Here is a 16,789-nt window from a genome sequence, read left to right on the forward strand (position 1 = left end):
GCGCGCGTGTGTGCACGTGTGTGTGCGCGCACGTGAGTGCCCACGAGTCCTGTGGCACCACCGCATCGTCATGAATGCTTTCATTTCACGAGTCAGGAGCAGTTTCCCATTTTGGAGGCTGTTTCTCTGTGACCTGGATTTTAATGGCTTGGTCAAAAGCTGGAAAAGTATCCACCTTTCCTTCTCAGCTTGGAGGCTGGTTTGTTTTTCTGCGCCGCGTGCGTCACCACCTCCTGATGCTGCAGGGTCAGCTCGTGCACTCTGCGCCCCCCAGGACTGGAGGCTCCGTGTAGATGGAGACTTTTGTTTTTGTCCCATCCTCCTGGCATGTAGAAGGCACTCAAATACTTGTTGAAGATTAAATGGATGGGCTATGGTATTTTTAACGTAGCAATGCACCTTTTGGTTGTTTCCAGGTTTACTATTAAACAAACGTCTTGGTGCCCCTCTTTTTGGATGCTTTTGGTGATAGAGAAGCCAAAGCATGCTGGTTTTAAGCAAAAATCATTTATTTGCTCCTGAAATTTTCCTTTGAAAACTTTCTGTATGGGGTTATACGTCAGTATGTAGTTTTCAGCCATGTTGTGAGCAGTTTTCTCTCTTTTTGTCGTTATAGACATTAGTGGGAAGCCACAAGTAGCGTGGGGGCTACCTCTAGTCACGCTTCAGCTGGAAGTGCGGTGTGAGCATCTATTTTTACCTCACAGTCCTCGCTCTGAAAAATTCGGACCACTTTTATTTTTAATGTTCTGCTCTATTAGCTGGGTGCAGGGAGGAAAGAAGCTCAAATTACTCAGTTTGCTTTGTATTTATTTTTACTTGACCTTTTCACTTCCACATTTTGAGAAGAAAATGTGAGAGTCTTTCCTCTGCATAATTTTCTTCCTTGATGAGAAGCTATTTTCAGTCATATACTCGGAAAGTGGTGGAATTAACCTCAGGGTAGCATGTTTAGCGTTTTCCATTCTTGAAACAAACCTTAAAACGTTCATCTGTTTATTCTATGAAATAATTATTTTCTTATTTCCAGCTAATTTGAAAACCAGTACATTTCTGTGCCAGGTAATAGCTGTGTTTTCTGGACCCTCCGGCAAGTCTCTGCATGGCTGTGGTGCCGTGGGGACCGAGTCGTCGAAGAGCCAGTGGGGCAGGGTGTGGAGAATTTGTTCACCCTTTGTTTTTCACTTCCTTTTTCTTCAGGAATTGAACTAAACAATTGTTACTGACAATAATGTATTTTAATTCCTAGGAGATTAAACTCCTCACCTGTAACAGTTTGATTAATAAACCTAATGTATTTAAGCATGTATTAATCCTTTTGGAAATTGTAATATTCAAGGAGTTGTTAGCATTTGTGGCTTTTTAAATATTTCTAGTTATAATTGCTGTCAGGATTCATTCATTTCGATTAGGTAATTTACCATTATTTTAAAAAGTAATAAACATTTACATCTCATGGACAGAAAGCCGAGATTCTTGTGCTGCTTCCTAAATGCAGTGGGTACATCTCTGTCAGTTTTTACCTTCTGGAAGGTACTCCTGAGTGCTGTGCTGAGCTCTGCCCATCTGTCCATCCTCTTTGGACACTCATCCCTTTCCCCTGCTCTGCTCTGTGAGGGGATGGTGCTAGTGAGAGCTCAGGTCGAGAGGGCTAGGGCACTCCTGCGTCTCTCAGCTCGTCAGCAGTTACTTGTAAGACAATCAGGGTTTACTTGTGTTGTTGAGAAGCATTACGCAGGCAAGAAAGCACACAAGAGGAAGGCGCAGCTGAGTGAAGCATCACAGAGCCCGCTGGGCTGTGCCTTCCACCGGGGCCAGCACACAGAGTGCTGCAGTTCCTGAAGGCTTCCTCAGGCTCCTCCTGTTAGTATGGGTGCCTGCCACTGACCTCTGTGGGTGACAGGTTTGTCACTTGAGCTTGTATCCTGCAACCTGTTTGTTTAGGTGTGCCTGTTTGTTTTTAACTTTTTAATAGACTTTATTTTTTAGAGCAGTTTTATATTTACAGCAAAATTGAGGGACAGGTACAAAGATTTCCCATATGCCCCCTGCCCCCACACAGGCACAGCCTTCCCCATTATCAACATCCATATCCAGAGCCGTGTATTTGTTGCAGTTGATGACGCCACATTGACACCTCATTACCCAGAGTTCATAGTTTCAGGAAGGTGCACTCTTGGTGTTGGATGTTCTGTGGGTTTGTACACATTTATGACGATATGGATCCATCCTTCCAGTATGCAGAATTATTTCATTGCCCTAAAAGTCCTATGCTTCGCCTATTTATTAACTATATAGATGCAATCAAAGGATGTGTTTTTGTGTGTTTTCTTTTGTTCAGTATTACATGTGTGAGACTTGCCTGTGTTGTTGCTTGTTCATTTTTATTGCTGTACATAGTAGTCTGCTGTTTGACCATATCATATATTCATTCTGCTGATGATGGATAGTTAGACGGTTTCCAGTTTGGGGCAATTATAAGCATAACTGCTCTGACCATACTGATACATGTGTTTTGGTAAAGAAACACAGGTGTTGCTGGGGTGGATGGGCTGGCTGTGAGCACACACACTTCAGCGTGAGCGGGTGATGCTGGCATGGTGCCTGGTTGGGCACTCAACTGCCTCTTCTCACCACACTCCTCATGTGGCATCAACTGCTTTGGAAGTTTCTGTCTTCTTAATTTTTACCATTCTGGCAGGTGTGTGTGGTACTTTTTTGTAGTTTTGATTCTCATGGACCTGCATGCTAGTGAGATTGAGCTTTTGTTAAATTTCATGGTCATCTGGACTCTTTGAGGTGCCTCCCAAAGTGCCCAGCTACAGCTTCTGTCATCAGGGAAGGAGTAGGTATGGGAATGGTGTCTCTGCACACCTCATGTCATGCCTACATCCCTTCTTCAAGAAAATACTGGTGTTCCCTCTCAAAATGATAGAAATTGGCTCATCATTTTTGAGTCTAGCTCAGGTGTCTTTTCTAGAATTGCCTTTTTAATTCAGTGTAAAGAGGCACAGGGACTTCATATCTGCCGAGATGAGTGCAAGTTGCCTAGACATGCACACAAGGCCCTTAGTGGCCTTCCCCCATCCCTGGGGCTCCTCATAACCCTTCACTCTTCTCTTCCCTGGCCTTTCTGGGCTGGGGTCAGGGCTTGGGGTTGGGGGTGAGCCTTCCTCTCGGTGTGTATCTCTGTATGGGGTTGCGTGGTGAGATTCGGATTCTGTTCTAAATGCAGTTGGGTGGAAATAAAGGGGGATAGTCCTGAGTCACCCACATTCCTTTGGTCAGTCTGCCCTGGTGTGAGGAGCTGGCAACCTCTGCGGACCTTTGGTCCCACCTCCAGTTTGGGGGATGCGGGCTTGTGTTGTAAATAGGTGACCTTGTGATTTACTGCTTGAACAGGGACACTTTGAGAGTGAAAGGGCCTGTGATTATTAATGACCCCAAGATGACATGTGAGAACCAGGAAGTCCTGGGGAGATCAGGTCATGATCCCCACAGTTATTATCTCAAAGATGGAGAGCGTCACAGGGAGGATGCCCCTCTGCGAGTTGTGAGGGGCCACGTGTGTCCTTTGTACACAGGCCCTAAGGGGTGCTGGGGCCATGTGAGTAGCCATAGGAAGATGGCTGGAGTTGGAGGCAGAATGTATAAGTATTTCACTCATTGACTAAACTCAGTTGAGTTTTATTTGTCTGTGGAAAGGGAAATCTACTTGCCTTGCTTGCATGCCTTTCCTAGGGATATTTTGGGGACTAAAATGTGATAGTGAATTTTAAAATATTGGTTGAAATGGGGGGGCGTGGTGGCTCACACCTGTAATCCCAGCACTTTGGGAAGTCGAGGCGGGGGGATTACGAGGTCAGGAGTTTGAGACCAGTCTGGCAACATGGCGAAACCCCATCTCTACTAATAATACAAAAGTTAGCCGGGCGTGGTGGTGCACGCCTGTAGTCCCAGCTACTCGGGAGACTGATGCGGGAGAATCACTTGAATCCGGGAGGTGGAGGTAGCAGTGAGCTGAGATTGGGCCACTGCACTCCAGCCTGGGTGACAGAGCAAGACTCTGTCTCAAAAAAAAAAAAAAAAAAAAAAAAAAAAAAAAATTGTTGAGGTTGTCATCGTCACCTTAGCATTGTCATCATCACCTCCAGTAATAGCTAACATTTATTGAATTCTTCCTCCATGCAGGAACTGTGCTGAGTTCTTTGCCTGCATTATTTTATTCAGCCTTTGCTGCGGCCATCTGCACCTGCTCCTGCCAGAGGGAATGCTTGAGACACTGCAGGGTGACAGTAGCCTCAGAGTCGGGGGCTGCATTGCTGGATCTTCAAGCAGGCAAACTTCCAACTCTGTGTTCATAATCCTGGTCGTGGGGTTGCACTGACCTGTGGAGAGCTGGACATGGGGAATGGATTGGAGAGCTTTTATTTGAAACAATAGCAAAGTGGCATGATCTTTTGGGAAGTACACTTCTTCAAGTCATGTATCCACTCACAGATAGGCTTTGTGAGCCTCTTGCTTTGTAAGGGCCCAGGGAAGATTTAAGGCGACCAAACTTCCAGTGACAAACAATATTTGAAAGTCATCTATTCCTTTACCCAGAAATGCAGAAGTACATGGTTTGGGATATTTGACCTCCTTGACTGGGGGCACGAGGAGGTGGTCTGCTGTGGTGCCAGTGACCATCTGTGAGTCTCAGAGTGAGTGAATGCTGGGCCTGCTGTGATAGAAGAGCTCTCTGCTGAATTGGGTCAGCAGTGCACCAGCTTCCTCACGGGGCACTAGCCGGTCAGGGTGATGTCTCTGGATCACTCAGCTTGTCCCTGACAGAACAAGGAATAAGAAACCCAGTTAGAACATCTGTATCATCAGATGCCATTTACATCCCAGTCAAATTAGCAATCAAATCACTGACTTCTTATAGGTGTACATCTTCTGACTTCAGCATAATCTCTTCCCCTTCTTCTGCATCCTTGGGTTTTGAAGGATGTTTACTATGTAAATGTTTAACATGTTTACATGTTTACTATTTAAACTTAATAGATGAGGTAGCTTTTAAAATTTGTGTCCATTAAACCCAAGGACTCTTGCAGAAGTCATATGCTTTTTCTTCTTTCGTCTATAATGCATGTAAGGAATTATTCACTTGCTCTAAAGTTCAAATATGTGAGTTTCTGGTGCCGTTACATAAGATGTGGTATTGTGGGTCAAGGGGATTTAGTGTCTCACCTAAAATCTGGGGCCAGGATGTCACCACTTTAAGTAGTAGGGAAGCTTGCTTGTCTTTTTTTTCCCCCTGCAAAGCAAAATGCTGAAGAGATACATATTTGTTAATTAACTGATTTCACCCTTGTCATCCATCCTCTTTCCATAAGGAACTGTGTGTTGCATTCTTGCTGAGTGGAGACTAAGTCCTTTGTGCAAGGTTGGGGCATCCTGGGGTGAGTGCTTTCCGGGTGCTGATTAAGATGGTATCTGCTATGATCTCTCAGTGTTCCCAGGGCGAAATTCCTCAGGTTACAGTGGCAGGAGCAGCTGCTTGAGCTCATTTTGTCTTCTGAACAGGATCAGTCTTGGAACTGGCCTTTTCTCCATCTTCAGCCCCAGGGTGGGCTGGCCTGGACAGGGCCTGTGCTTGCTGCACAGCACCCTTTCCTGCCTTCCCTTGCCTCGGCTGCTAAGTCTTTGGAGAAAACTCTGCATTTCTGAGCTTCTTCTGAAAGATTTAATTTTTTATTTAGAAACGAAATATGCTTATTACGGACTGTGCATACTTTGCAGAAATGCAAAACTAGGAAGAGACGTGATTAGTCCCATTGCATAGAAGCAACTTTTGTTATCATTTTGTATATTTCCTTTGTATCTGTATTAGTCTGTTCTCATGCTGCTAATAAAGACATACCAAAGACTGGTTAATTTATAAAGGAAAAAGGTTGAATGGACTCACAGTTCAGCATGAGTGAGAAGGCCTCAGGAAACTTACAATCATGACAGAAGGGGAAGCAAACATATCATTCTTCACGTGGCAGCAGCAAGGAGAAGTGCCCAGCAAAATGGGGGAAAGCCGCTTACAAAACTATCAGATCCTGTGAGAACTCACTATCACGAGAACAGCATGAGGGTAACTGCCCCCATGATACAATTACCTCCCACCGGGTCCCTGCCACAACACGTGGGGATTATGGGAACTACAATTGAAGATGAGATTTGGGTGGGGACACAGCCAAACAATATCTGTGTTTTTTTATGTGTATGTATTTTTTTTCCTTTTCTAAGCACAGTTGATAGACTGTGGTTACTCTACCTATTTGTGTAGGCCTCTCAGATCATCGAAACAAGATGTTGTGCAAATTAGCAGATGACACTGGCACATGGAGTAATGGTTTGTATTTTAATTTTCACTGTATAACATTTTAGTAAAGCTTTTACTGGAAATGTTTTCTACCCATATTCTCAGGAAACCACGCAAAGTAGACAGCCTTGCATTTTGTGGTTTACTCCCTTGAAGGATGAAGGGAGCAGTGCTGTCGGATGCTCTTCCCAGCCTCCTTCTCCAGGGAGACTTAGCCACTGCCGTTTTGAGTTTCCTGGGAGGACATCCCCCAAGGACTCTCTGGCTTGTCCTTGTGAAGTTGGTTTGATTTTGTGCCAGTTTTTTAGGCTTACAAAATGTTGTGTGTGTGTACATAGGGAAATTATGGAAGGGTACATACCCACTAGTTTGTGTCAGCACTGGATTCTGGTATATATGATAAATGAGGAGTTTCTGTTACGTATATGGGATTGCTGAGATACACAGCGGTTTTCTGCGCACATCACTCTGTAACACAGCTATCGCGTCACATCCTGCATGTCAGTACAGGTAGTGCTGTTCTCTTCATAGGACTATGACACTATCTTTTTTCTTTTACAGTTTAAAAAAAAGGGTTTTTAAAAATTCTAACTTTATGTAACTAATGCAATGCTCATGCTACTTCACTTGTTAGAAGGACATATTATTCTGTCCTATAGATGCACTGCAGTTATTTAATGGATCGGCTATTGATAAGGGGCCCTGTTAATGTGACTTTAAAAAATGGAAGTAATACCAGTACATGGTAAAAAACACATTGTAACTCATGAATGGGTATAAATTAAGTTGGAGATTTCCTTTTTCCTCTTTCTCCCTCCCCGCCCCCTGCCCTGTTTCCAGAGGTAAACAAAGTACAGTTTATGTTTTCTTCTCTTGTTTTAAGTTCTTCTTGTAGTCACCATTATAACTTTAACTTTTCTGTTTGTGAGTTCATGTGGGAATCAACGGACAGTGCCTTCACACCCTGAATTTTGATGAGATTTGTATTGACAAGGCTTAAAACATTTGTAGTGTTTCCCATCTATCATTAGGCTCCCTGTGGTTTTCCTGCAAGTGTAGTCTAAACATTTTAATATAAGAAAAGCAACATTTATAGTATTATGATAGTGTATTTTGCCATAGAACCAAGTGGTGTGAAATGTAATTCTGCTTCACCAAACCTTTGCCAATAAAAGGAGAATATTCAGATGGAACTCCCAGTTTCTCTTTGGATGTCTGCTGTTTCTAGCTGCCTCAGTTGCCATAATTTCTCCTATCCCATAGTGTTCATTTCTTGTATTCTATTTTTGTTTTGCTAGAGCACCTCCTTAATCCACTTCCTTACAGAATGGATGGCTGACAGACTTCTTGGGTTTTTGCACGTAAAGTTCAAACATGCAATTACTTTGTTCTCACACTTATTGATAATTTGGTGGTGTCTAGAATTCTAGGATTGTATAATTTTCCTTTTGAAATCAGAAAATATTCTCTATTATTTTCCAGAGTCTAGTATTGTTAATGAGGCGTTGGATATCCGTTTGATCCTTGTTCTATTGCAGGTAAACATCTTCTACTCTCTCCTCCTCTCCCTCCCTGTGCCTCATGTCCTGACGGTTTGATTTTTCGTTACACTAAACCCTGATCTGATTCTCTTCCAGTCTGCGTGCCCATATTGGGATCACCCCTTAGAAAACCTCAGGCTTTCTTTGGAGAGCAATTCTCAGGTTTTAGCCCAGGAATAAAAGCATTCTCTGTGACTCCTCCTTCTTGGGAAGACCCCTCACCTCTGTTGTCTTGCTGTGCAGTTTCCTCTGCTCTTTCGCATCAACCTGCTTTTGTCTGCCTTATGCAGCCCTGGCAGGCTTTCTTGTATTCGGCTAAATCCCTCTGTAAATTTTTAGCACCATGCACTACTATTCACCGTATTATTTTGGTGGTTCATTCACCACCAAAAAGTACCTTTTCTGACATTTTAACGGAGTTCTGGGAAGAATGGAGAGAAGGTACGGTGTACTTTATCACCGTTTTTAATTAAAAATCCTTTTAATTAATTAATCTGGAGGCAGGGTCTCGCTCTGTTGCCCAGGATGGAGTGCAGTAGTGTGATCATGGCTCACTGCAGCCTCCACCTTCTGGGCTCAAGCCATACTCCTGTATCAGCTTCCTGAGTAGCTTGGACCACAGTCACGTACCACATTGACTGACTAATTTTTAAATTTTTTTGTAGAGATGGGGTCTTGCCATGTTGCCCAGACTGGTCTCGAACTCCTAGGCTCAAGCCATCCTCCCACCTTGGCCTCCCAAAGTGCTGAGCACACCATTGTGCCTAGCCTAAAAGCCTTTTTAGATCACTCTCAGTGCCAAAATTAGTGCCTTGGTCACCTTTACCAGTAGCTGTTCTTGCTCTCCAATGGAAATATCACTCAACATTATCAAAGAACTGGGATGAAATTAAATGAACCAGTTTAGGTACTTTTGATACATCAGTTCTTATGAGACATGTTGTTCCTTATTTTGTAAGAGTGTGGCCATAGACTTAAAAATAGCTGGGTAACTTTGTTACATTTGCCTTGATGGTGTGTTGCAAGTTAGTTAAATTTCATATACTCTTAATCAGCACATCACCAATTAATAAAATGTTACTATTGCCTCAAAATTTAGGGGAGGTTCTATACATCTGTTTTGAAATAAAGATGGAGATGACTTAGGATACTTATAAGTTGTAGAAAAATTATGGCTCCTAAAACTATGAATTTTCATCATTGTATACCCAAATAACCCACATTAAACTGGTGTGAAAATGAGAAAAAACTGACATTGAAATTATAAAAGCAGGAATATTGGCAATTGAAATCCATTATAAATAAAACTGTCATTGATGATGAACGAAATGGTGTTTCTGAGGATGAGGACTTTGTGGCCCCTACACGGGCACATTACTGAGCTTTGCAGCTTTGCACTGGAGCCCCATTTCTTCGTACTGAATTAGACCTCTATACAGTCTAGTAACACCCCAGGTGTAGGTTATAAATTATAAATCTTAGTGCCCTGTAATAATTCACTTCGTAGGTTACCATGGACTAGCCCTTAGTTGTACTGAGAAAAGAAAGGCTATGAAATTTTGTTGGTTAAGTGCCAAAGAAAGGATTGGGTTTTGGGTCATCTCATAGCCCATGGTGAGGACTGTCTTTGGCCTCTACCGTACAGATAAGTTTGCATGTCAGATGTTGGCACTCTTGTGGGGTATTGGGTTCTTTTGAGTATCTGATTAAATCCATTTACGTTTTTGCTGGAGAAATGCATCTGTGCATGTGAACGTACCATTTCATATATGATTTCACACTTCTCATGGGCTTCCTGAAGCTCATTCGTGAACCTTTGATTGAGAATGCCTACTCTAGAGAGGAGCGTGAAGCTGCACTTCTTCCGTCTCCTCCTGGCATTCACTCGGGATCCTCACAGGTGTGGAAAACACACTAAGGAGGCCTGCGAAGGCCAGATGTCTCCCTTTTGCCTTCTTTGGTTCTGTCCATGATGGCCTTATCATGGACACACCAGGACCCTCTGAGGACACCACCCCTACAACCACATTGCTCTGGGGCAACTCCCAAGCTTATTGTCCTCCCCCAGCAAGGGCAGGAACGTGGAGAAGCTGTGTGCTGGGCCTTTACTTTCATTATTGGCGGCAATGTTTTCATTTTATTAGCTTTATCCTCCAATTTTTTATCTTCCACAGGTCATGTATGTTTTGAGAACAGTGTGAGGTTTATTCTGCTGATGGAAATTTACAGAAATACCAGTTTGAATGATTGAGAAATCTAAGTTAAAGAACCCTTGAATAGAAATGTCGCTGTTCAGCGCATTGATCGATTCTCACATCTGAAGCCAGCTGTGTATTCTTGGTGTGTGTGTATTCAACTCAGGTGTGACCTACTGTCTTTTATATGTCCCTGGATTTAAATGTGCTAATTTTGTTATGATTTTTGTGTCTACGTTTATAAAAGCCACTAATAGTTCATTTCTGGCACATCCTTGACAGATCCTACTACCAAGATTATACTGGTCTCATAAAACGAGTTGGGAATGTTCCCTGTTTTTTGTTCGCTGGAATGCTGTGTGTAAGATTTGTGCTTTTCCTTTATTCAACCAGTGCTTTCACATGCTGCTTCCTTTTATAGACACTCTTTTTTGCTACATATTCTTTCTCTACAAGAGCACAGCTCCTCTGGAATGTGTCCCTTGGGATTAACTGTCTCAGGTATGATTTGTGTGAAAACGTCTTTATTCTTATTGTGGAAAGACTGTTGTTAGGTGGGGAGTTTGTTTTCCTGTCTGCACGTTGAAGATCTCGTCCTGCTCCACTACCTGGTTTCTTCCCTGGACCCTGAGCATCTGCTCTCAGCCTGACTTTCCCCCTGTGCTCCCACGTCATTTCTCTGTGCTGTGTCTGGGTTCATGCTTATTTGTATTTAGTCTGCTGCAGGTTAGTTGGCCGAATCTGTTTCTGTGAGAGCTCCCATGCTTCTGGTATTTTCTGTCTCTTGTGTATCTCTGCACTGCTTTCTGGGTTATTGCTTCAGTTCTGCTGCCCAGTTCGGTCATTTTCTCTTTAGCTGTGTCTAATATGCTGCTAAAACCTGTCCACTGAGCTTTTAACGTTAGTCATTATAGCTATTATTTCTGGAGGGTCTCTCTGCTTCCCTGCCCCGCCAAGTCCAGTTGGTCATTCTTAGTTTACCTGTTTCCCAACTGTTTGTATCTCCTTAAGCAGTTGTTTGCTGTTCGTATATGGTGTGTTTGACTTTTCCAGCATGCTCGAGGGTGTTTTCCGAGCTGTATCCCCTCCTCTCAGGCCATCGGCTTTCATCCCCCATTGTTGCTACTAATTCTTAGGACTAATAAAGCACTTCAGATGGCAGCTCCTGGCAAAAATTAGGAAGAAGGCGTCTTTGCTGTAGCACCCTCCGGTTGATTACTTTCTCCTGACCTGTACTTTACTTGCCGTGAGCATATCATGCCTCTGTACTTCCTGAAATAATTACTGTCTCGAAACAGTGAAATCTCATCAGTTGACCATAGTTGTAACTGCACACCCGTGTAATAGTATTGGCTTTATGCTCCTGCAAGGTAGAAAAGGAGAGTACTTAGTTTTTGGCAGAGCAGAGCCCCAATTTCCACGGTCTAATTAAATTATAATGATAAATATCACTTTAAAAGGAAACACAATTGCTTCATTTAATCAATATGATTATTACTGGCAAAGCAAATCCATCAAGTACTGTGAATGATAAATGTGTTTTTGTTTTAATACAACTTGCAGTGTACTTGCTGTTGGTACAAGGCGTGTTAAATCCTCAGTGGTCCCTCTTCATAGCATTGCTGTGGCACTGAAATTTCCCTTTGTTAGGAGATAGTGAGATATAAACCCATTGTGGAAACCCCTTCAGCTTGACGAATTTGTAGTCATGCTATTTTCAGAAGAGGATTTCCTGCAACTAGGAGCAGTCACCCAGAGAAAGCTCTGGAAAGGTGGTAGTGCTGGGGTTGAAGCTGAGCTGCCAGCCCCTGGCATGTCAGTGGGCGGAGGTGGGAGACGTGCAGAGCTGCCTATCCCACAGTACTTCCCTTTCCCCATCCACCCTTTCGGGTGGCTCACTCCCGACCAGTTTCACAGGATGGCTCAAGGCGAATGGAGAAAATGGCACAGGTTGAAACTCTTGGCCCTAGCTTGTGAGCTTGCTGCTTAGCACATCCAACCACGATCTCCTTGAACATAGTCTCCTCAGTCTCTCTTTTTTTGTGTGAGGAATATAAAGTTTCTAGTTGCCTTCTGCATAATCTCATAACTCTTCTGCACCTGTGGTTCCTTAGCTCTTATCTGAGACCGTGGCAGACAATTAGCTGGTTGCAGTGGTTGGTTAGTTGTTTCATGTGGTTGATCATACAGCAGGTACTTGGTCCCATTGTTATTGATAGTGCTGTGTAAATCAGTTGTCATTGCTGGCATTTTTTTTGCTTCATTGCCTAATTGTTTGTTTTCTAATACATTTGTATTATGAGATACCTTTCATAAAGATGGACACATATATAAGAGAATAATTTTAATTGTATGTCCTTGTAACTCTCACCCAGGTTAAATAGACATTGTGTACCTCACAGTTTCCTTCATGCTTCTCCCTGATGATAACTCCCCCTCATCCATATGACACATCTAATATATACTATGTGTGTATATATATATAAAATAATTATTATTATGAGACAGTGTTTTGCTCTGTGGCCCAGGCTGGAATGCAGTGGTGTGATTACAGCTCTCTGCAGCCTCAACTTCCCAGGCATAGGTGATCCTCCCACCACAGCTTCCAGAGCAATTGGGATTATAGACATAAGCCACCACTCCTGGCTAATTTTTTTTACTTTTTGTAGAGATGGTGTCTCTCTGTGTTGCCCAGGCTGTTCTTGAACTCCTGGGCTCAAGCGATCCTCCCACCTGTCCCCCAAAGTGCTGGCTGGGCTTACAGGTGTGAGCCATCGTGCTGGCCTTTTTGTTTGTTTTTGAGACAGGGTCTCACTCTGTCCCTCAGGCTGGAGTGCAGTGGCAGGATTGTGGCTTACTGCAGCCTTGAACTCCCAGGCTCAAACAGTCCTTACACCTTAGCCTGCTGAGTAGCTGGGACCACAGGCAGACACCACCATGCCTTGTTAATTTTTTATTTTTTGTAGAGATGGGGTCTCCATGTGTTGCCTAGGCTGATCTTGAACTCCTGGCCTCAAGTGATCCTCCTGCCTTGGTCTCCCAGAGTGCTGGGATTATAAGTGTGAGCCACTGTGTTTAGTGATATCCTATATTTTGAAATAATCCTGTCCTTTTCTTTTTAATTTTACCGTGTAAGAATGCATCCCCAATCAATGTAGTTCAGTTTTGCCTGTGATGGAACTTTATCTAAGGGGAGTCATCAATATATTCTTTTGTGTTTCTCTTGATTTATTAATGAGGTGGATTACCTAAATTGATTTTCATACATTAAATCATGTTTGCATTCCCGTCATAAATTCAATTTAATCACGATTGATCACTTTAAAAAATATTATTGGATTGAGTGTGATCACATTTTGTATAGGATGTTTACATCTGTATTTGTGAGGTTGACTTACTGCTTCCTTCTCATCTTCCTCACGGAAGCGTCGTTTTGAATGCTGGATTCACTTTCTAGAGAAGCCATCTAGGCGTGGAGTGTTCTTTCTAGGATGATTTTTGTTTACTGACTATAATCCCTCCCTCCCTCCCTCCATTCCTTCCTTCCTTCCCTGCCTCTTCTTCTCTTTTCTTTTTCTTGAGACAAGGTCTCACTCTGTCTCCCAGGCTCTAGAGTGTGATGGTGCAATTTTGGCTCACTGCAGCCTCTGCCTCCTGGGCTCAAACGATCCTCCTGCCTCAGCCTTCTGAGTAGCTGTGACTACAGGTGCATGCCACCACACCTGGCTAATTTTCTTTATTTTTTTGTAGAGACAGGCGTCACTATGTTGCCAGGACTGATCTTGAATTCCTGGGTTCAAGCAATCTGCCTGTCTCGGCCTCCCAAAGTGCTGGGATTCCATGCTTGAGCCACTGCACCTGGCTTCTAATTCTTTAATGTTTGTGGTTTTGTCAGATTTTCTATTTCCTCCTGAGTCCGTGTTAATAGATTATATTTCTTTTCTTTTCTTTTTAAATGGTGATTTTTGTGTGTGTGACCGGGTCTCACTCTGGTTGCCCAGGCTGGAGTGCAGTGATGCAATCTCAGCTCACTGCAGCCTCGACCACTCAGGCTCAGGTGATTTCTCACACCTCAGCCTCTGAAGTAGCTGGGATGACAGCTGCGTGTTACCACACCTGGCTGATCTTTGTATTTTTAGGACAGATGGTTTTGCTATGTTGCTCAGGCTTGTCTTGAGCTCCTGGGCTCAAGTGATCCACCTGCCTCAGCCTCCCAGAGTGCTGGGATTACAGGCGTGAGCCACCGCACCCAGCCTAATAAGTTGTATTTCTCTTGGAGTTTCTTTATTTAACCTAAGCTTACGAGCTTTTTGGAATAAAATTTATAAAGCCTCTTATTACATTTTTAGTGTTGTCAGAGTTTAAGTGATAATTCCATTTTGGTTTCTTTTGCTGCCTGATGACTCACTCCCAACTTAGTGGCATAAAACAACAATCACTTTATACTGCCCAGCCAGGTAGCCTGAGTGTCTGGAGCTCTGGTTCTGGCTGTTGGCTGGCTTTCTTGGTTCTTCTCAGACATCTTTCTCTGACTAGACATCTTTCTCTGCATGTGGCAGCTGTGATCTCTTCAGAGCATCTGAGCTGGCTCCCCAGAGACGGCATTCCAAGAAACAGGAAGTGGAAGCAGACATCCTCTTCCGGTGCAGGTCTGGACCTGGCAGTACCACATCCACTGCATTCGATGGGCCAGAGCAGTCACCCGCCTGCTTGGACTCACTGGGGGCGAGTGAGATCTTCCCACACAAGGACAGGAGAGTCACAGCATTGTGGCCATCAGGCCTTCCCGCCCTCTGATTCAATTCCAAGGCTGGTTAATTTTGGGCTTTTCCTCTTGTGTTCCCTCTCTGTGTTTCCATGAGTCTTGCCAGAGATCACTGGTTCACTGCATTGTCTTTTCAAAGAACCAATGTTGATCTTTGTGTACCTGCCATTATATGTAATTAATACAGGTTGAATTTCTTACTAGTTCCCTTTTTCTCTTTTCTTTGAGCTTACTTTGTTCTTCTTTCCCTGACTTGTTCAGGTAGGCCCTCTTTAATTTTTTTTTCTTCTATTCTAGTTTGAGCACCGAGCTATAAATGTCCCTCTGATGTACTGCTTTATCTGTGTGCCGCACAGTTCCGTACATAATCTTTTCTAGTTTTAACTTCTAAATATTTTCTGTTTTCTGCTGTGATTATTTTCTTTCGTAGAAGTGTATTGCTTAACTCTCAAACATATGGGGACTTTCTAGTTATACTTGGGTTATTAATTTCTAGGCTCATTGTATTGTGATCAGAGGATGAGCTCTGTCTGATTTCAGCCACTTGAAATATGTTGAGATTTTCTTTATGACTGGGATATGGTCTATTTTTAGAAGTGGCTCATGTGTCCTTGAGGAACTGATGTATAATGCACGTTAGGAACAGTGTCTTGCTTGTGACCGCCATGCAGCTTGTTAATTGTGTTGTGCAGATCTTCCATCTCTCCTCTGTTTTGTTTTTTCAGCTGCTGTCTCTGTCACCTGCTCCTCTCCACTCCCTCCATGACAAAGAGACTCCGGTGTTTTTGACCATCTTTTGTTGCACCCCTACTGTGATCTTAGTCACGGGGCCAAGCACTCTACATCTGTTCCTCCATTTAATCCTCACGGCACCATCTGCGGTGGGTGTTCCTTGTGTCCTCATCCTGTCCTCATAGGAGCAAGCCTGGAAGGGGCTGAGTCACTGTTCAAGTCACACGGCTGCAAGGCTGTGGTCTAGGGTGGTGGCCTGGACCCCTCTTTCCTGGAAGCCATGCTTTTCCTGAAACCCCTTGCAATACCCCTGGCAAGTATGACAGTTTTACCTCAGTTGGTATGAGTATGCTCAAATTAGAGGCAACCATTCTCGCACTTGACGTTTACACTTTGCAGCTTCCAGAACCTGCCCTGCGTATCACCTGCTCCCTCCCCAGAGTGGTTGGGCTTCCCATGCAGTTTCTATCCTGTAGACAGCCCAGGGAGGTCGGATTTCTTGGCCAGGCTTGCAGAGTTGGTGGGACGTGATGTGGGCACTAGAAGAACCCAGTTCTGTAAATCTTGGTTTCATGTCCTTTCTGCTGTGTTTTTCTTTCTCTGTTTAGGCGGTGGACTTTTTGGTGTGTAAAGCTTCTAGAATGGATTTTACTTCTTTGTGGCTCTTTGGATTGAGAGAGGGGCTAGGTGCCATCTCCAGAGAAGCTTGCTTGGCTCATGCTCACTGGGGGGCCTTGTTCTCTGCCCACTGGGGAGGGGCTGTGGTGGAGCTTGATTTGGATTGAGTGGAGGCAGCGCTAAAGGTCAGAGGCCAACGTCCTTGCGCTTCTTGACACTCTCCACCCAGGCCTGCTGATTGGGACCGCTGTGGAGGGTGATTTGGGAACTTGAATCTGGTGTGGTGATGATGGGGGTCATTGACAGTGGGGACAGTTCTGGACATGTGGCCCTCATTCTCTGTGCTGGACAAGATGACTCTGTGACCTATAATTCCAGGCTGATAGAGCATTTTCAGTGACAGCCCATTTGACTTGGTTGTGCTAGTGCAGGACACAGGTGAGCCTGTCTCTGTGTCTTAGGTCTGTCCCAGCAGACGAGCTGACGTGTGTTCTAGATGAATATCAACTGGCCACAGGTGGGAGGTTTGGAAGGTAGCCTCCAATCTCCTCTGAGGACTGCAGCAGCGACCAGGGCAACAGGA

The 16,789-nt window shown here is 43.9% G+C and overlaps 1 protein-coding gene across 6 annotated transcripts in view; it reads left to right on the top strand.

The window, feature by feature from the left end:
* Positions 1-16,789, top strand: part of ADARB1 (adenosine deaminase RNA specific B1) — a 135,034-nt gene that overhangs the window by 34,972 nt on the left and 83,273 nt on the right. The window contains exon 1 of one of the 6 annotated variants that reach the window (XM_009202110.4): positions 15,646-15,737. The exons of the other annotated variants lie outside the window; for them this stretch is intronic. The gene's annotated coding sequence lies outside the window, so the exon portion shown is untranslated. Of the gene's footprint in view, positions 1-15,645; positions 15,738-16,789 lie in introns of those variants that run through there. 6 annotated transcript variants of the gene reach the window in all.

The sequence above is a fragment of the Papio anubis genome, chromosome 4 (genome assembly GCF_008728515.1).
Source record: "Papio anubis isolate 15944 chromosome 4, Panubis1.0, whole genome shotgun sequence".
In the NCBI taxonomy this organism is placed as follows: domain Eukaryota; kingdom Metazoa; phylum Chordata; class Mammalia; order Primates; family Cercopithecidae; genus Papio; species Papio anubis.